Source organism: Arachis ipaensis, chromosome B2 (assembly GCF_059453495.1).
Source record: "Arachis ipaensis isolate K30076 ecotype BB chromosome B2, ASM5945349v1, whole genome shotgun sequence".
Lineage (NCBI taxonomy): Eukaryota > Viridiplantae > Streptophyta > Magnoliopsida > Fabales > Fabaceae > Arachis > Arachis ipaensis.
This window is the reverse complement of record NC_142437.1, coordinates 102,668,640-102,690,161: the sequence shown is the minus strand read 5'-3', so window position 1 is coordinate 102,690,161 and position 21,522 is coordinate 102,668,640. Positions and strand designations below refer to the sequence as shown.

General features: G+C 34.7%; 1 pseudogene across 1 annotated transcript; it reads left to right on the top strand.

Annotated features, from left to right (window-relative positions):
- Positions 1-816: 816 nt before the first annotated feature.
- On the top strand, positions 817-5,614 carry LOC107625600 (aldo-keto reductase family 4 member C10-like; annotated as a pseudogene). The gene is made up of 7 exons (XR_015904803.1): positions 817-1,254; positions 1,986-2,036; positions 3,016-3,092; positions 3,937-4,024; positions 4,192-4,446; positions 4,769-5,009; positions 5,321-5,614. The product of XR_015904803.1 is annotated as an aldo-keto reductase family 4 member C10-like (transcript).
- The last annotated feature ends 15,908 nt before the right edge of the window (positions 5,615-21,522 follow it).

The window sequence follows — 21,522 nt, the reverse complement described above, 5'->3', positions numbered from 1 at the left end:
AGGTATTTATTTGTTCTAAGGATAGTCTTTTATTTTTAAATAAAAAATATATAATGTATACAAAATATTTTTTATTTTATAAAATTAATTATTATGTAATAAAATTTTTATAATATTAAAAAAATTATATTAATTAAAAAATATTATTATGCACTTATCTATCATTTAATATAATAATAATAATAATAATTTTTAAACACCAACCAAATTCTTATTATACACAAAATTTAACTAATTAAAATTATTTTATTTTAATAAAAGCATCATAAAATGATAGATAGATATTAAATTAGAGAAGTAGTATAAAATAGTATAAAAAGAGAAAACAAAAGAAAACATATAACTGTTTCATCGGCCATTTACGATAATAATCAATTTGCACATAAACCTCTACATTCGATAAAAATTTACAATAATAGTATTTTTTACTTTTTACATAAACTTCTATACTATATAACAATTTATATAAAGTAAATATAGGATATAATTATTTTATAATTTTAAAAATTATAATTGCGTAAAATGAATTCATCATTATATTTATTTATTTATGCAATTTGCCCGATTTCTCTTTATGTTTTCTAGGAGGGATATTTAAACCATCAAAACTATTGGGTTCAATTAAAAGTAAATAAATTAATTATTTTTACCAAAACTAATTTTGCTGGTTAAAATCCTCTCCAAAATATGAAAGTTTCATAAAATAAAATATTTTATTATTATACAAAAACCGTGGCATTATAGAATGTTAAAAGAAATGAAAATTAAGTAACAACTTCATATAGTGATAAAAATGAGAAATAACAAAAGATGTTCATAGAATTATTTTTTATAGTTCCATCAATGGAGCTGTTCATAGAATCTTCACGGAATAGTTCCTCTCGTTTGTTAATTATTCTTAGTCGGTTAGTACACGTGGCAGAATATCCATAGAATACATCGTTAATTTTCATTTGCTCAGTGATTCTGTAACGCTCTGTTTCCGCAAACCGGCATTTGATTAAGAAGATCTTCCCTAGCCGAATCCTTTGATTAATTGATTCCCTCATAAATCATCGTAATCATATAAGAATGTGTTTAACGAACTTCTCCATGCTCCGTTGACCTCTTTCTTCGATGAACACAAAAATGGGTGAAGAAGAAGATCTTCGGTTCTTCGAGTTGAATACAGGGGCTAAGATACCTTCAATTGGCTTGGGAACTTGGCGTGTTGGATCTGCTGACATTGCTCATACTTTAGCCACTGCTATCAAGGTTCCATATCCTTTAACCTCATATACTATGCTAAACTTGGAATTTTGATGAATCGTTTTATTTTGTTGTATTGACGTCCTTTTTCTTTTGAATATGTGTTTAACAGTTTTGATTATAGATAAATATCTATGTAAAACATCTTAAAGTATATATATAAATTATAAATTTAATTTGAATGTACTATCCGTCGAAATTCGACCGTAGAAAAGTTTCGCTGGTATGTCGAACATAAGAGCCACTTGGGCTATCTACGCCGGCTGCAGCGACTAGATAGGCCAAGAGTCTCAACATAGGAGTCAAATTTTTATATCTCACAATTGGCTCGTGCGTTTTGCCTGAAATTTTGGTGGAGTGTTAAGGATACCATTTAAAGGCAGCACGAAAAAATCGGTATACAACAGTTCAATCACATCTGTTCTTTTGGATGACTATTCATTAAACTCTAGCTTTCTTACTTCTATGGGAGACAGAAAAAGATGTGTGTTAGTTATGTGTTAATTTTAATGTAATCAATTAATCATGTTTACTAGATGGTTCAGGACTTAGATTAACAGTGATTTACTGGTATGTGTTTCTTACATAATTATTTTTTTTTTGGTTTACAAAATTTGAGCAATAGATAAACTAAACAGTCCCCAATATCTTTTTTTTTCCACTTTGCAGACATACTTAACCAATATGCCTTAGTTTTGGAAATGGATTAACTTCATAATGTCAAATTGTCAATGCAGGTTGGGTATCGACATATAGATTGTGCTCATATTTATGGAAATGAAAAGGAGGTGAGAGTTGTTTTACTTAAACATTTGACAAAGATGTAAGTTGGGGTTTATAATATAATGCCATATACATGTTTCCTTTTGTTATGCCATTCTCCCTTTTCTTGATGCAACATAAGATGAAAATGAGTGAAAACTTTAAAATAAAATAGAGTTGTAAATTTGTGATTGAGCAAGCTGCTATTCAAATGATTCCCCTTAACTTTCCTTCCATCTTGTATAAAATTTAAGGCTTGATGCTTAATCATGAACTTTTGCTAGATTGTTAGCTTAATCAATTATTTACCTTGTTTTCAGCTTTAATGAAACCATAGAAATTTGCTAATGAAACCATATATGTAACCTTTAGCATAAAAACTATATGTTGTTTATAGTAATTATATAAAACAGGACCTTACATAAAAGGGTAAAAGGAGTAGTTCAGCATTAGTTTTTGACAAAGCATTGTGAATTTGGAACACTCCTTGATGTTCCACCAAAGGACTAGCCAGAATGTATTCCTTAACAAATCCCTTTTGAAAGGAACAAGTCTCTCTAAGCTAAGGGTACTTAAGGCTCTTGATTGGTTTGCATTTACTTGAATTAATATCAATAACACGTAGGCGTATAGGCCGACATTTGCATAATGTGTTTCCGGGTTCAGTCGAAATCAATAAACATTTTCAAAGAATGAATCAATAATAATAAAAAAAATTATCTGAGGTTGCTTGACTGCTTGGAAATAGGATCTTTTTGGGTATGCCTAAATGCTTGTTATATGGAATTTGCCATGCACATTCTTTAAATAGGATCTTTTATGTGGATTAAAGCAAAGGCATAATAGAAACTTTAAGGCTCACAAGTGAAGTGCAACTCACCATTTAGTTTATTTTGGTCATAAAATTCATATTTCAAGTTAATGCCACAGTTTTTATCCTCTTCTTTCTATTGCACTGCCATAGTACTCTCTTTCTATCTGTTAACACATGTAAAATTTATGTAGATTGGAGATGCCTTGAAGGAGTTGTTCGCCAATGGGGTTGTTAAGCGTGATGAAATGTGGATCACTTCAAAGTTGTGGTTTGTCTATTTTCTTTCAACTTCTAAACATTTTATCTTATTTAAAACACTTTCTAATTGACAAGGTTCCAATATTTTCATGAAAAATCATCTCATCTTTCAGAGTTATTTTATGACATTCCCTAAGTTTGATACAAAAAGGGGAAGAATCCTAACATTAGCATCATTGATGATATTACAATTTGCTTGTAAGTCCAATCTAGAAGAACGGTAATACTGATCTTCATGAATCTATAAGAACCGTAAAACCTGTTTGATCTGAACCATGGGCTCCTTTTTTCTGCTACAATAATTTTAGTTACCTAACAACGCAAAAAGATGTTGATACTCTTCCTGCACTAAACCTGAAATAACACTTGTATGAAAAATGCTCTGTTTGAGGCCTACCAATCTGCAAGAAGTTATTTCTTTCCTAGCCCAAAATAAAGAAGGGAAAGGAAATATATAACTGACCATAGAATTTGAATAAGTTATAAGAAAGAATTGTGCCAGAAAATTCACAAGTTCAACCTCTTCAAAAGAGAAATGAGTAGAATCAAGTATAATCAATTTCCTGTGCAAGTCATAATTCTAAAAACCTAGAACCCTGCATTGAATAGAAATGTTTATTAGGTGAATCATGTACAAGAAAGGGAGATGATAGATTTCAATCTTAAAGAAAGTACACCATAAAATTTTTGGAAGACTCTACTAAAATATGATGGTTACTTGTTGAAAGTCTTTTGTCACTTGTATGGCCTTAGCAAATAATAACCTTGTTCCTTAAATTCGGTTTTATATGCAATGTAACACCAAATCTTGAGGTACATTCCCTTCTTCCTAACTTGTCTTACAAATGTTTTAGGTGCACTGATCACTCGCCAGAAGATGTCCCAAAGGCATTGGATAGAACTTTGCGGAATTTGCAACTAGACTATCTGGATCTCTACCTTGTATGTAAAACCACATTGAATTTTAAGATATTCATACATCATATGCTATTAATTGTGTTTTTAATATATTCATACATCATATGCTATTAATTGTGTTTATTACACTGTAACTCAAGCCAAGTTCTAATATTAAGACTTTCTTTACCGTATTTTACAAGTTATTGTAGATTCACTGGCCAGTCAGCATAAAAAACGGGGTGTGTACTAAACCGGACATACCAAGCACATGGAGAGCAATGGAGGAACTCTACAATTCCAGGAAGGCCCGAGCTATTGGGGTAAGCAATTTCACTGTAAAGAAGCTTCAGGATCTATTGGAGGTTGCGCAAGTTCCTCCGGCGGTTAACCAAGTGGAATTGCATCCTTCATTGCAGCAACCAAAGTTGCATGAATTCTGTAACTCCAAGGGAGTGCACTTATCTGTGAGTATTCAAATTTGAGGTCTTAGCATAATAATTACCTGGTTTTAACCAATGCAATCAAACTTGAGAGTTCATCTAAACTCTTGGAGCTTACACGTGTATGTATTCTCAATTCTAGTACCCTATTGTTTAAAAATTTAATGTCCATGTACCTTTATATAAGTACTCTTCATGTTTGCAAATAACTGTCGTTATGTTGATTTTCTCAATGATCACTTTGTCAAAATTGGCAATTGTTTTTGAAACAGGTGGAATATGAGATAGGAATCTTCCATGATTCTGAGCTGTCACTCTTTACTAACAACTATTTATCTTTATTCAGGGTTATTCGCCAGCTTGGTAAAGGACTAAGTAGGACTAATATTCTTATGGATCCAGTTCTTCACACTGTTGCAGAGAAGCTGGGGAAGACACCAGCACAAATAGCTCTTAGGTGGGGTTTACAGATGGGAAACAGTGTACTTCCCAAGAGCACAAGTGCTACCAGAATCAAAGAGAACTTTGATTTGTTTGATTGGTCTATACCTGAGGATTTGCTGGCCAAGTTCTCTAAAATTAAGCAGGCAAGTCACTTCATGCAATTGTTTCGGTAACTTGTTATATACTTTCTCTGAATCAAACTAAATACCTCTTTGGGCTTTGGACAAATTGTTTGGTACATCCAAAAATAAATGTATCTGGAATGAATTCTTAATATATTGATTTGTCTAAAATGACATATGTTTTTGACATTTAACTGTTACTATCTTCACAAAGAAATAATATTTGGCTAAATCAAAATCATTTAGTTGAAAAGAGAAGTACACCATTATTATTAATATATTAAAAATTAAAAACTAGTGTTTAGTTCCGATTGCATGATTTATTTATGCAGGAGAGAGTGGTTGCTGGTGAAGAATTTATTAGCGAAATACCTGATGGGTACAAAACAATTGAAGATCTCTGGGATGGTGAGTAATGGAACAGATTCCCACATTGAGCATTTGGACATTGAACTGTAACTGTTTACATAATTTGGGGTGGAAATATTAACTAGATCAAACCTTTTGAATGTTTCCAGTACCTGGCATTCATGGTGTATGTTCTTCTGTATGATGGTTGTAATAAATAATAATTTGCCATTAGACTACTGGATTTTGTGTCAAACTCGCAGAGTTTTTGGGCAATCCATTCTCATGTATGTTTATTTGGTAGTCTATAATAAGCCGTTATGTTAGATTAGATAAGCCTACACAAAAACATCAGCCACCAAATTAGACATATTATAAATTATAAAATATACATTAAAAATAAATCAATACTTCAGGAGATCGATGCTACAATACCATCATGCTTATTCTTATCGATCACCATATCAGGTGAGATTTAAAGGGTCCGAACAGAACTTAATGTTATAAGATAGAGGTCTCTATCGACAATCATATCTTACAAGTCTATTATACAATGCAAGCTGAAGATAAGGATAAGTCATATCTCTTCCTTAGCTAGATAAGTGATAGTGGTCACTTTATTTTAGTGCACTTAATAATTATACATAATGAGGACACTTACTTTAATAGACGGATAGCTTAAAATAGTCTTCTGGAAGGATTTTATCATCGTCTGAGTAGGATGATGTGTCATCACAAGTCAAGTTGACAACTTTAAAATCTATATTTGGGTCCTTTAAGTAGGTAAGTGGGTCTTCAATGTTCTCCTCATTAGGATCTTGGGCATCTTGTAGATATGGGTCAGCCTCATTGGGTATCCCTGCATTAATCTTGGTCGGGCTAGGTGGTAGGGCATATACTCTAGCACTTAGATCTTCAGAATTCAAATCTTCATCAAGATTTCTGCTTGAAGTTGGGAGATGTCTGGATGTACTAGGCTGATCAGAGAAATTCTGTCTTGACCTCGGAGTGTAAAAAGAGTACGATCCAAATTGATTAATTATTCCTGAAGTTATGAATCTGGACTGAAACTCTTGGAGTGTGGTTGGAACATCTGATCTGAATGACAGTCTTTCAATTACATTTCTTTCTCCATATATTCCAGGTTGCCAAAATTGATAAAGATATTTGACCAAGGCATTTAAGACTGACTTTTCATCTGTTGGCCATATGGTAGAATATCCAACAATATCGATTCTGTTCATGGTGTGCGGGCTACTATTTTTGTTAGTAAAGTAACTTCTTTGTAGGGTGACAAAACAACAGAATTTCTGTTTTGCCTGAGAAGGTTCGTCCCACAGTTGATGTTGGTTAAGCATGTTGTATAACATTCCTCTCCATGCATAAAGTGGAACATACATGGAGAATAGTCGGACCAAATGAGATTGTGCCTGAGTTCTATTACACAATATATGGTATATGGGAAAGATTGTGACTATAATGGCACATGTATATATAGAAGACAGAACCCAGATGTACCACATCATTTCTTCTGGTATAGGTGCTTGGATTATTGGTATAGTGCAAAAAGGTGTATTCATGCTGAAGTACATTGTGTTAGAATGAATTTGGGTTATGACAAGAAGATGGTGTAGACAGTAAAACAGGATTTGTCTGGCTAGGCTGGCTATTTGAAACTCTGTCTGGGGTCTTGCCTTGAGGGGAAAAAGGCCAATCTTTTTTCTATATGGGCTTCTGTGGAATGGGCAGTCAGAAAATAGAATAGTGTATAAAGGATTGTGTGTATTCACAGTGCAAATGTAAAGGACTGGTTTTAGGATTGGTTCTTTGGTAGGTCTAGAAAGAAAATCAGCAAGAGTGTTTTGATGTCCCTTTATGTGTTTTACCTCAAATTTATAATGGAAGAACCAGTCTTTCCACCGCAAGAGTTGAGAGTCTGGCAGAATCTTTTTCTTGATCTCTTGCATTGATGGAAAAGAGGTGTTATCCATTTTCACAGTGAAATGATAGGAACTGAGGTGGAAATTGAATTTTTCTATCCCTCACTTGACAGCAAGAATTTTTTTGTAAGTGGCATGGTAGTGTTTTTCTGATTCCTTGAACTGTTCGCTAGCATGCACACAGTAGTGTCTTGTCCCAGCAGTTTCTTTAAGTAACACAGCTCCTCAGAATTCGTCACTAGTATTTGTTTGTAATATCTTTTTTCCTGTGCTAGAAATCTTTAAAGGAGGGGGACTTGTGTTATTTTCTTCAAATTTTTTACGGTTGTGGTTTGTTCAAGTCCCCATGGTGGAGGTTTCTTTTTCAAGAGTTTTGACACCTGGTTGGTGTATCTGGTCACATCTGGGATAAAGTCTCTAATGTAGTTTACCATTCCTAGAAATTGTTGAACGTGTTTGACGGTTATGTTTTCATCAGAAAAATGAATCAATTCTTTAGCAATATGATTCCCTGGTTGAAAAAATTCGTCTTGAAAATCATCCCAAGGAACTCAATTTTTGTTTAGGCAATAAAAATCTTTTTTGATGATAGCATGATTCCCTAATCTTCAATGATTTGAATAAATTGGGCTAGGAGTGTCCTATGGGCCTCATTATTTTTTGAGAACAGTAGGATGTCATCAACGTAAATAAGTGTGGAGCGTAAAATGGGTTCAAAGATTTTGATCATTATTTTTTGAAAAAGAGATGGGGCCGCTTTGAGCCCAAATATCATTACTGTCTATTGATATTGGCCTTCAAGAATACAGAAGACTGTCTTGTATCTATTTTCAGGACGGAGTCTAATTTGTCAAAATTCAGCTTTTAGATCAAACTTGCTGAATATTTTTGCCTCACTTAGCCTTTGTGTGATAACTGAAATTCTTGGTAGAGGAATTTGTCGTCTTGAAAAAAGACATTGAGTGGCTTGTAATCAATAACAAGCATCTTTTTTCCTTTATTTTGTTCAGCTCTTTTTTTAACATAAAAAGCTTGACATGCCCAGTTAGAATTAATTGGTTCAAAGAGTCTTTGGACAAGAAGAGCTGCACATTTCAAAGAGTGGCTTGACATTCAGCTCTTGCTAATTTGAGATCTTCAAGATTCATTCCGGAGTGGGTGGCCTTAGTTGAGTTAATGTCCTCATTCCTTTTTAAAGGAAGGCGAACGTAGAAATCTAGATTTTTCCACAAAGGTGCAGGGTGGTTGAATTGATCATGACTGTCGCAACAAACATTGAGGAGTTGTTGCTGGATCTCCTTATACTCTTCTGGAACTTCCTTGATCTCAAGGATGCTTTGTATCCCCGTGTAAGGCAAGAACTATCTTTTATAACTCAATCCAATGGGCTTGATTTGTAGTCCATGGGTTCGATAAAAAGCATAAAACCCAAACAGGACATTCTTTTCTAGGAGATAACTTTCCAAAACCTTGAGCCAAGTAGTCTAGCTTGCAAATATTTCAAGCTTTTTGAAAATTAGATCAATGGTGAAGACTTCTTTATTAGCTGCTGAAAACTTCTTATGAAAAGGTGCCCACATTTCTGTGGGTAAGACATGTGATTTTAGAACAGTGGCACAGGATCCAGTATCCATCAGTGCAACAGCTTTCAGTGGTTTGTCATATTTAGAAGTCTTGATCTTTAAATAGAAATGGAGTCGAGGGGTACCATGAATCTGCTTCATTCCCAAGGACCCAAGATATCCAAGTTCTTCTTTCGGAATTTTTGGTCCTTTAGGAATCCTTGTAGTAATGGAAGATATTGTAAAGACTGATCTTTCTAGTGAAAAATCATCTTCTGAACTGCTTTCTTCCGAATCAGAGTCCTGAAAAATATATTGGGTATCACCATCTTTGTCCTCTTTCTCTTCAAGTACTGATTCAAGATCTTTTTCATCTTTTATGGAGGCTACAACCATTAAAGACTGAAGCATATTTATTTCTTTCTTTGTCTTGCTAGGACATGATTTAGCAAAATGACATTGTTTTCCGCAAATGAAACATTTGTTTGGCTTCTTGCTATGGATGTTTTTTCTTTTGAAATAGCGAAAAGGTCTTTGCTTTCTCTTACCTTTCCTGAATGTCTTCTGTTGAAACATGTTGGATTGCTGCTGTCAATGTGTTTTCTTTTTTGGTTTGCACTCACAAATGTCATGTTCTTTACATTTGATCTTCAAATAGGATTTTACTGCATGCCCCTTTGAGTTTGCCTAAATTTTGAGTGAGCCGTTTGAACATTTGTTGTTGTTAACATAACTTATCCAAGACAGCTAGAGCCAGTTGGTGTATTTCTCCGATGGTGGTGGTAGCTACTTCTTTACAAAGAGTCATCATCATCCGCTGTAATTTCGGTTGGAGTTCATCTGGCAAAGATGCCATGAAGACTTGTTTGAGGGGTGGATTACTATTTTCTCCAAGAGGATAATATTTAGCAGCCATTCTCTTGTAATGTTTTTCTAAGTCTTTCCTGTTGAGTGAGCAGAACTTCATTTCAAAATACTCTTTGGAGTTTTTTTTTTATGATTATGATATCTTCTAGGAACTCTTGGTGTAGTATTCCTAAAAACTGAGGGAAAGTACTATTGATGAGTTAGAGTCTTTCATACTCAGAAAGGTTGTTAATCCATTCACGGAGATTGCCAGTCATTCGATTTATGAAGTCTGCAAGGACTTGTCTGCTTGAAAGATTTGGATTAACCATGTTGATCTCAATCCAAGCACCAAATTCATTCAGCCTTTCTCCGTATCTTGAAGGTGGAATATCATCAAAGGTGAACCATTTATTATAAATTTTTGCTTCAGAAGATCCTATTTGTGGAGGATTAACTGAAGTTGTCAGTTCATCTTTTTCAGAGAATATTTCTTCCTCTTCTTCTTCTACTAGATTGACCATGGCTATTGCTGAAAGGTCTGCCACATAGTCTTCTTTGGACCATTCAGTAGACTCAGCAGAATCTTTGGTGGTTTCTTCTGTAGATTCATTAGTGATTTCTCCAACATCTGATTGATCATTTAGAGTAAGAGCATTAATTGTCCGGCCTGGGACAGGTGATCCTTCTTTAATGCTTTTGTCTTTTAAAGGAAGATCAGTAGATGTACTTTCTCTAAAAAAATTTTCTAGCCTCCAGGGAGGGTGAATCCTGGGTTGAAGAGGTGGTTGTGGCTGGGTTTGGGACGAATAATGTTGTCCTTGGAGAGAGACACATTTTTCGGTGTTGGCTTGTCTGGCTAAATGATAAGTGAATTTGAAGATGGATTCATAATTTGGAGTTTCAGGTAGTGAATATATTGAAGGAAATAAGACATGTGAATATAATGGATATGGATTAGGATACATGGATAATGAATCTATGGCCAATGCCTGAGGCACAACCATTCTGTCTCTGTCCATTTCAATCTGGCAAAGTTGCGCTTTAACATGAGCCAGTTCTCTGTCTTTCTTGTGAAATTCTGGGCCAAAATACCTATTCTCAATATAGGCTGAATTCTTGATCAAGCTGAAAAGCTTGTCTGGAAAGCTGGTCTCTGAGTTCAGCAATTTGTTCTACTGCAGAATCTATTTGCGTAGAAAATCCCTGTTTTTTCTACAAGAGTATCAAGAGTGTGGTCTATACGGAGTAATACTTTATTTTGGCTGACTACAATGTCCGTATGCCAATTGAGGACTTCTTCTTGAGGGGTGGTTGCTTGATGTCCATGTGGAGTAATTTCCTGAGGAACTACATAAGGTCTTCTAGTGATTTTCTTTTCATTAGTCTGTGTCACTAGAGGTGGTAATTCTTCCTCATAAGGCCTGAGGGTTACAATACATGGGATAGTTTCAATTGTCTGATAAGAATAATCTATAAGACCTTTTTGGGATAGTTTCTTCCTCCTGAACTTTGGGGCTATATCTGCATCATCAGGGAGTTTAAGTCATTTGGAAGAGCAAGAAGCTTATTGTGACTTTTTCTTCTTTTTTTTTTTTGTTTCTCCAATGTCTGTCATAATCATCATTATCTGTGTTACTCCATTGGTCAGTATAATCACAATCAGAGTCACACGTAGAGGGATCAACATCCCAGATAAAATGGCCATTAATATGAGAAACATAGATATGTCTTCCATTTTCATAGAAATGCACCGGCGGATCATCTTGATCGTGAGTAGTTTGTACTCGAACTGGAGAGATCATATTAATTCTTATGAAAGATGATCCTCGCAGGGGAGTTTGTTTGAGTACTCCTGATTTCTGGAAAACAGTAGTCACTGTTCCATCAGTATTGTGGGTAATAGTTGGTGGAGCTATAGTATGAACATCAACCTGTTCTTTAGGGAAGGCTTTCTCATAATCAGTAATCCATTCCAATAAAATATAGAAGAAAGTTCTTTAGTGGTGATCATCCTTGAAATGTTTAAATTGCTGGTCCTCTAGCATTATCAGTGAACATGAATAATGCTTCTCCTGTGGTGTTTGGGAGATTGAGATCAAGAGCATGATCTTGAACTATGTAGAGGACTTTGTGGTGCAAAGTAGCCTGTTCAACATTGGAGTCTTGGATTACTCCAATTAGATGTATCTGAATCTTCATTCTATAAGGTATCATCGGGTTTGATGACCTCATGGTGAAATTAGGATAAGGATAACACTTCCATTTAAAAGTGTAATGACTAACGCTCCAATTAAAGTATGTTGATAATCTTTGAAAGTAATATTTAAAAAAACAACCTTAGCTGTTACAGGAAGAGATCTTTTTCTATGAAGAGTTAGGAAAACCATAAAAATAAGATAAAATATTTGATTCATTCAAATTCTAAAAATAAAGATAGAAGAAAAGGATATATGGTATAGTTAAAACATCATGTTGAATTAACTGGTACATTCAATGGGATTTCTAGTATTATTTTTAAGCCTACAGGATCAAGCAAAAGCAATTAGGATCATAAAAGTTGAATCTTCCAAAACCTGTTTCTCCTCTGTTTTTAGTAGAAAAGCCAAATGAAATATCTAGTTTAGAAAGGATATTTTTTTTTAAGTAATTTATGAACTCATGTACTGATTCTTCTTCACACAAACAAACACATACTGCATCAGTGCATATGAAAGAACCTATCTCCTTAACACTTTATATTTTCCAGAAACCAAACAATAGAATTCAAGAAAAACATATTAGGCTAATAAAATAAAATAAGAAAAAACTAACACAACTCATGAGCTGCATTCCATAGTAATACATACTAAACCCAATACTGGGTATGAGTAGATCATATTTAATTCAGATTTCAACATGCTAGCATATGTAAAATGAATCTGATCAAAATCTTGAAGTTGTACAGCCTTAGTAACTTTATGGTTTTTCTCGTCCTACTTTTTCTTAATTTATGCCAATGAACATTCCATAAGGAGAAAAAGAAAATTAAATCCATTTACCAAAGGTAAGAAACCGAAAAGAATACTCAATATATATTAGTATATATCATCACATAATATAATGGAAGCATAGGAAATAGTAAGACAACGAAATGTGATACCTTTTAGCTGTTGCACAATATCTTTAAGTAAGCTTTCTTATTTTTTCAATTTTGAAAGTTCAGCCTCATACTTAGTCAGAGCTAATTTTGCTTTTTCAAATTCTTATTTCTAAAGCTTGACACTGTCTTGATATGTAGCAGTATTCTTTATCATCTTATCCCAAACAGATTTTTTAGTCTTTTAGCAGGTATTTGAGCATGTTACTTTGCCATCAATTTCATCACAGCAGACTATACATTACAACAATGGAGTAAAAACAAAAATTAACTTCCTTCAGAAACTGAGGTCACTAATGTATAGAAGATGATAATTAATAGTTTTAACTTTATTATGAAGCAAACAACCCTTATAAGCTAATGTTCGCAACAAAAGTTTTTTATGCCTACACACCTTAGGATTTTAAGATAACACAACTACACAACTTAGGATTTTAAGACAATACTACATAATACTAACTATTGAACCAAATTAGAGACAATAAAAAAAATCAGAGGCAAATAATAGAGATCCTGATATCAGGCTTCAACCCCACAAAAGGCGTTCATACCACACAAATTAATTCTTTTCCCTGTTGTTTCTTTTTGCTAAAGAGACAGAAAATTGCACAAAAATTCATTACACACTTATAATCTAAATTACAATTGGAGAAGTTGCAAACTTTTTGCAGCACAAACAAAAATTCCAGGAAACCAAAAAGGAAAAGATAGGAAAGGAACATGAAGGATTTTAAGTACCTCATTCCTGGTTGAATCGAAACCACTCTCGTCTACCTCAGGGTCCAAATCCCCTACGTACAACAACGTCCTAATAATCACATTCACAGCACCTGCTGCTGGGCTGCAAAAGAGCGGTTATGACGTTGTTTTGCAGTGGACGCGGGTTCGTCAGCACCCTCTTCTCCTTCTCACTCCGTCGTGTTTTTTTTTTCTGCTTCGTTCTGTCTTTCACCTCAACATCAACCACCATCTCCCCCACCCTTCCTCCTCCGCCGCCGCCTGCGTCCTCCCTATCGCCATACTCGAGGAACGCGTTGAAGCTCGCCACCGTCAGATCCAGTCCCTCCTTGTTGACAACTAGCGCCTCGCTGCTATCCATGTCGCCCTTAAGCAGGACCTTGCTGCATTCCAATTTTTTATCATCTCTTCTCATTTTTTAAATTTTTTATTTTTTTAATGAAAAGGTGAAGAAACAAACATATATACGAGGATGAGAGAAAGAATGATTTTGGAAGTGATAGATAGCTGAAAGTCTGAAATAAAATGATTTTAAATTTGAACTTCGTTAAACTCCTGGCCAATATTCTTCTATATTATGGAACCTTTAGTTTTTATTATTTTATTAATTTTTGTTGCTTTACCACTTGTCAAATATTTAGCCTATATATTTGTCATTGTACAAAACTCAACACTTGTCAAACAAAGACTACAACTACATTCTTATTATATATTAATAGATACAATGGATGTTTAAGAAATCCCACTTAGTCTTAGTAAGCAGCGGAAATATTACAAGCAACAAAATGATCAAAATGACACACAAACTTTTATAATATATTAAAAAAAGGTCTCTTTTTCTACATGAAGGAAGTTCACAATAATACCAGATAAGATATAATCCAAAACTATTGGCACAATATTTTTCAAAAAATATCTAACAATAAATATTCACCATTTCTCACGCACTTATAACTCTCTCTAGTGTATAGAAACTCTTGTTTCTCTGTGTGAAAAGACCATCTTATGTTTCCTTCTTATTGTTATTGTTGCTGTTTCACATTTAAAATAAAATCAGTCTTCTATAAAATTTTAGTAGACACTTTAAAAAATTAACAAATTTTAATTATCAAATTGATCCCTTAAAAAATTTTAATCTATATTTTAATAGTCAATAAATCTTATTATTTTAATTACTAAATCAGTCTTCAATATTTTATTTTATGAAATAAATTAATTTTTATATTAAATTTTAATAAAAAATTAGATAAATCAATTATTATCACTATTTAATAAAGATATAATAATTTTTAAAAACTTTTATAAATTATAAGTAATCTTATATAAAGGTTAATTTATCTAATAAAATAAATTTTAAATACTTATTTAATAATTAAAATTTATTAAAAACTAAGATATTTCACTAAAATTTTTTTAGACACTGATTTAAATTAAAATAAAAATTCAAATATAGTTAATTTAATATGAAGTGATTATTAAGAGAGGTTTGCTATACATACAAGTCTTTTTGGCTTACAAGTTTTATAAGTTGGCACAAGTCCAACAAAAAACATGCATTACACTCCCACATTCAAGAGTAAATAAACGCACGTTATTCAACCACTTTCTGTTTCCAAAGCACGCTACTCACCATGCATTATAAACGACTCTTCTTCTTCTTCCTCTATGAAAACGAGTTTCTTGCCAAATTTGAAGATAATGGAACTTCAGAAATATACCCAAACGATTACAGAAATACACTCAAACGATTACAGAAATACACCCAAAGGATTATAGAAATACACCCAAACGGTTACAGAAATTCACCCAAACGATTATAGAAATACACCCAAAGGATTATAGAAATACACCCAAAGGATTACAAAAACTACACCCAAAAATTTGTTGAAATACACCTTATGCATAATTCATAACTCTTTCTCTTTCTCCTCCTTATCTTCTGCTGCTTCTTCTTCTTCAAAAACGATTTCAGAGCTTGATGTCAAAAAACAATGAAAATCGAGAATAACGAAGAAAGAAAACAGAGAGAAAAGCACGTAAATAAAGAAGGAGAAAGAGAAGGCAAGAAATGAAAGAAAAGAAGAAGAAGAAGAAGAGGAGGAAGAAGAACGTGCAGCAAAAAGAAGAAGAAGGTGCAGTGAAAATGTGCAGTAACGGTTAAAGAAGGAGAAAGAGAAGGCAAGAAACGAAAGAAAAGAAGAAGAAGAAGAAGAAGAGGAAGAGGAAGAAGAACGTGGGCAAGAAGAAGAAGAAGGTGCACTTGTAAAGACTTGTATAAAAAAACGTTTGTATGTGGAGAATTTCTCTTATTAAGAAGTTAAATAATTGAATAAATCTCCACATACAAACGTTTTATCCATACAAGTCCATATATTCTATTTCATGTTAGACGCGCCTCTTTTAGCACCTCGGTTTCACGCGCCTTCTAATTTAACAGATTTTTCAATCAACGCGCGCACGTTCTTCTTTGTGCCGTTACTACACGTTCTTCTCTTTAATTTTTTCGTTAGTAGTTTATGATTCTATAGGTGAATAATGTTTCATCGTTGATGTGGTTTGAATTGAATGTAATGTAAAAGTTCTGCATTGAAGAAAATATTTTTCTGTATTTGTAGTACATTTGGGTGTAACACGAAGATATTTGGGTATATTCTTTAAGAATTTTCGGTGTATATGTGCTGATAAATTCTGCATAATTAAAACTTCTTCTTCTTTCTCCTCCTCATCTTCTGCTGCTTCTTTTTCATCTTTTCATCATAATCATTGTAAACTCCAAAGAATTAATAAAAAATTAGCTAATAAATTAATTATTATTGAAAGAAATTAAAAAATTAAATTTTATAATTTAAAGAGGTTAAAATACTTATGTTTCTAGTATTAAATATATTAGTAGCTCATATATTTACTCTAATAAATAAATATAGCATAAAATTAAAGGAATAGAGGTAAGTAGCACTCGCACTTTTAGTACGATCATGAGATGCTAAAAGTTAAGGTGATACATTATGGTATCAGAGCAGTTCGTTCCTGTTAGAGCCTTGGGAATGGACTGACTAAGATTCTCTGCATGCTCTAAGTGTCTGTCATGCAGTAGGACTTGTCCTAATGACAAGAAATTGAGTTTCAGATGCATGACTGTCTTTTGATTAATGCTGTTAGTCGACCGTTATATTCCTCATGGTATTAGGTTTGACCAACTTAATACTAATGACTTATGTATATGGGAACACTAATGGCTTAGCATGGACAAAATAGAAGCAATAGGTAATACGAATTACGAGATTTGGGAACGTTAGAGATTACGAAGTTAGCCTAGTTCTGAAGTATAATCTTTATTCATGCTACACGAACTCGTGCCATCTCTTCCTTCATTATCTTCATTGAAATTCTTTGCCTTGGATTTTCTTAGAATGTGATCTGATTATTTTTTTCCGACCAAACCTTATCGTTCCTGTGTACCTTTGTTGGCCTGTAAATCTAATTGCCTACCTGACCTTTTCCAAACATTATCTTTGATATTCTTGTACTTCTCTTCGTGGACTCTATTTTCTTTGGTTTGAGTTCGAACTTGTTCCAATATAACAATTTTCAAGGGCAAAATTTTTTGTAAGGGGGTAGGATGCATGGTGCGGAATTTAAAACCACAAACTAACCGGCAAGTGCACCGGGTCGTACCAAGTAATACCTCAGGTGAGTGAGGGTCGATCCTACGAGGATTGATGGATCAAGCAATGATGGTTGATTGATTTACCTAGTTAGACAAACAGAAAATAGTGTTTGAGAGTTCAAAAAGCATTAAACAGTAAATTCAGAAATTTAATAAAACAAGCAGTAAACAGGTTGTGAAATATGTATGGAGAAACAGTTAAGGCTTTAGAGTTATCTATTTTCCGGATTAACTTTTCTTACTAACTATTTTAATCATGAAAGATTTAATTCATGGCAAACTATATGTGACTAGACCCTAATTCCTTAGACCTTTCTAGTCTCCTCTAATTCTCATCAACTGCCAATTCCTTGGTCAATTAATTCCAATTAGAGGGTAAAGTTTAATTCTAGTTATTATACCACAAAAATCCTAACTATCCAAATATAAGAGGATTATATGTCACGTATCCCGTTAAGTCCAGATAATTAGAATTTAGGAGAAATTATTTTCAAGTTGTTGTTCAAGTAAAGAGTTTTTCCAAGTTATACAAGAACTCAATTAGAAAGAGGGTCATACTTCCGTTCCACCCAAATTCATAAGATAAAGAACGAAAATAATTCTTGAATTATAAATCAGTACATGAATTAAAATAGAAAAGCAATGGAATCAATCCATACAAATAGACATAGCTCCTAACATTAACAATGGAGGTTTAGTTGCTCATGGTTCAGAGTGAAAAACTAGGATTCTGGTAAACTATAAATTGGAATGGAATAATCCCCCTAAAAGAAGTTTCTTTTTTTCTTTTATATCTAATCCTAATTAATTTAAAATCTAATTTCTAAAACTAAAATAATATCTTTTTCTATTTTAAAATTAAAGTTCAAATCAGAATTAATTATAACAATCAGTAGGTCTTCAATTGATGGATGGGGACCACTTGCTTCGTAGGACCCACGCCTAACTTGGGAAATAACTAGAAGTGTTCGCATGATTCCTCCATTCTGCAGCCTCTAATCTGTGTTTCCTAGGTTGAAAACTGGGTAAAAAATAGCCCAGAAATCGCCCCCAGCATTTTCTGCATTTTCTGCATGTGGCGCATGTCACGCGTACGGGTCAGTCACGCGTACGTGTCGACGGTCTTCTTCGCGTGTCACGCGTATGTGTCAGGTATGCGCACGCGTCGTCGTGCAAATCTCCAAATCAAACGTACGCGTCAGGTGCGCGTACGCGTCGCTCCTCGCTGGTCATCTCCTTTAATTCTTGTGCTGCAGAAACTCCATCAGATCCAGCCGAATGCTACCTAAAATAAACAGAATTGCACAAGACTCAAAGTAGCATCCATAATGTCTAAACGATAATTAATTCTTGATTAGACTCAACAAATTAAATGCAAATTCACTAGGAAAAGATAGGAAAGATGCTCACACATCACAACACCAAACTTGAATTGTTGCTTGTCCTCAAGCAACCAAAACTAATATAGGCTTAGGATGTGAATTTGCATGAGAATGAGAGTTCGATTAATCTCATGTCTCTTCTTATAGTGGGGTTTACAGCTGCAATCCTGAATAGTTTTAGCATTTCACTCTCCTTTGAATCAGGAGGATGTTACTGTCATTTGGAATTAGAATTCGGATAATATTATGAGTTCTCTAATCTTTTGTACTTCAATTTAATCCTTGAACACAGAAAATTTTCTTTGATTCTCTTTTCTTTGGTGCTTTGCACCCTGAGTCTAGCCGTGACTTTAAATGTTTTTTCTCAAGCTTCACTTGACATAGAAACACCACAAGCACTTAACTGGGGAACTCTCTCTAAAGAGTCTTTTTTTTTTTCAGTTACTCCCAGACAGTGGTGCTCAAAGCCTTTGGCATACTCTGTTAAATGCACTTGATCTCGACTCTTAGTGTTCTGTCTCAAGGATTACTTGACACAATCACACCACAAGCATATGACTAGGAAAACAACTCTTTGAGCTTTTAATCATGTCTGACCTCCCTAGTCATTGATGCTCAGAGCCTTGGACCTTGCTGCTATTTTTTCTTTTGCTGTTTCTTCTGCTTCTAGGATTAAACTTTCACTTATTGCAGAGAATTCATAATAGTTCTCTAAATTCCTGTTCCTTGTACATCAACATTCTTTGATTCAAATTTAAATATGCACTGTTCATGTCATGCATTCAGAGTCACAGAAAATACCACCACATTTGAATAAATGAGACTACTCTTAAAAAAATAAACTCAATTTCTCATGCATTACATCCCCTTTTCTTCTTTCTTTTTGATTTCAAGCTCAGTGGGCAATACATGAGACACCTTTCAGAATTAAAGCAATTAGCAAAAATTTTGAAAATAACAGAACTAAACTAGAACCTAGATATCTAACTAATAAAGGATCATGCAATAAACAAGGCAAAATAGCAGAAAACCGGAACATAATATAGTAAGAGCGGGAAGGAATATAAAATGAAAGGAACTCAACCACCTCAGTTATTCTAGCGGTCATTTTATTCTTCAGGTTGTGCTCCTCCGTGAAGATGATTCGCCTCCCTTTGGTACCATAAAATTAGACAGAAAAGCCATAAGCAAAGCGTCAACACCAAACTTAAAGGTTTGCTTGTCCTCAAGCAAAGAAGAACTGAAAACAAAAACAAATAGTATGTTGAAAGAAGAATAAAAGGATAAAAGAACAAGAGAGAATTAGGATTTAGGAGGGAGAGAGAATGAAAATCAAAATTGGGCGGCAAACTAGTGGAGTTGTGCGGCGCATGCGACGCGTACGCGTGGGGCGCGCGATTTTCATAGTGACGCGTGAGCGTCAGGCACGCGTATGCGTGCCCTTGGTTTGTGCGAATCGCGCGAAGGCAGCCGCGTCCATGCGCAACTCTCTGTTTGTGTGGCTTGGGAAACAAAAATTCTCATATGACGCGTGCGCGTCATGCATGCGCACGCGTGGATGGCCAATTGTGACGCGTGCGCGTGATCAAGTTTGTGCCTCTAGCACAGTTTCAGCCCCAAGCCATCACAACTCTCTGCCCAAATACTCATTGATGCCAATTTTCAGGGTCACGCGTACACGTCAGTGACACGTATGTGTGGGTGGCTAAAAGCGCAATTGACGCGCACGCGTGAGGCACGTGTAACCTTGTTTATGCACAAAGCATAGTTCCAGCGCCACTCCTGCTCAACTCTCTGTTCACTTCTTTGGTGTTGCGCACTCAGGCATGACGCGTACGCGTCAGCGATGCTTGCGCGTCGAACACCTCTTCTCTTTTTTTTTTTTTTAAATTTTTCGGTTCCTGTTCTAAGATAGCTGCATGATCAGAACACACATAAAATGAAAGAAAAAGCAGTAAAAACTCAATAAAAATTAAATAAATAAGAAAATCACTACTACGAAAAATAACCAAGGATACGAAATTATCGGGTTGCCTCCCGACGAGCGCTTCTTTAACGTCACTAGCTTGACGGTCAGTTCTGCTAATTCAGCAGATGAGTGGACCTCTGGCGATCAATCTCGCCTCCAAGATAGTGCTTCAACCTCTGGCGATTCACTGTAAATTTTCTGTCAGAATTCTCTTCCTGTATTTCTACATGACCATATGGTGAAGCTCTGGTAACCACAAACGGTATGACCACCGGGATTTCAGCTTCCCGGAAAAGAGTTTGAGCCTTGAATTATACAGAAGCACTCTCTGTCCTGGCTCAAAGACTCTGATGACAATCTTCTTGTCATGCAACAACTTGGTTCTCTCCTTATAGAGCTTAGCATTCTCATAGGCTGAATATCTGAATTCATGAAGCTCATTCAACTGAAGCATTCGCTTAATTCCTGCAGCTTCTGAATCAAGATTCAGATACCTGATTGCCCAGTAAGCTTTATGCTCCAGCTCAACTGGCAAGTGACAGGCTTTGCCATAGACCAACTGATAAGGCGACAAGCCAATAGGAGTCTTGTAAGCTGTCCGGTATGCCTAGAGAGCATCATCAAGCTTCCTAGACCAGTCCTTTCTTGAAACACTGATGGTCTTCTCTAGAATCCTCTTGAGTTCTCTGTTGGAAACTTCAACCTGTCCGCTTGTCTGAGGGTGATAGGGGGTTGCCACTTTATGATGGACTCCATATCTCTGTAGAAGTGAGTCCAACTGTCTGTTACAGAAGTGGCTTCCTCCATCACTAATGAGTGTCCTCGGGACACCAAACCGGCTAAAGATATACCTCTGAAGAAAGCTCATTACCACCTTGGCATCATTGGTAGGTAGAGCCACAGCTTCCACCCACTTGGACACATAGTCAACTGCCACTAGAAT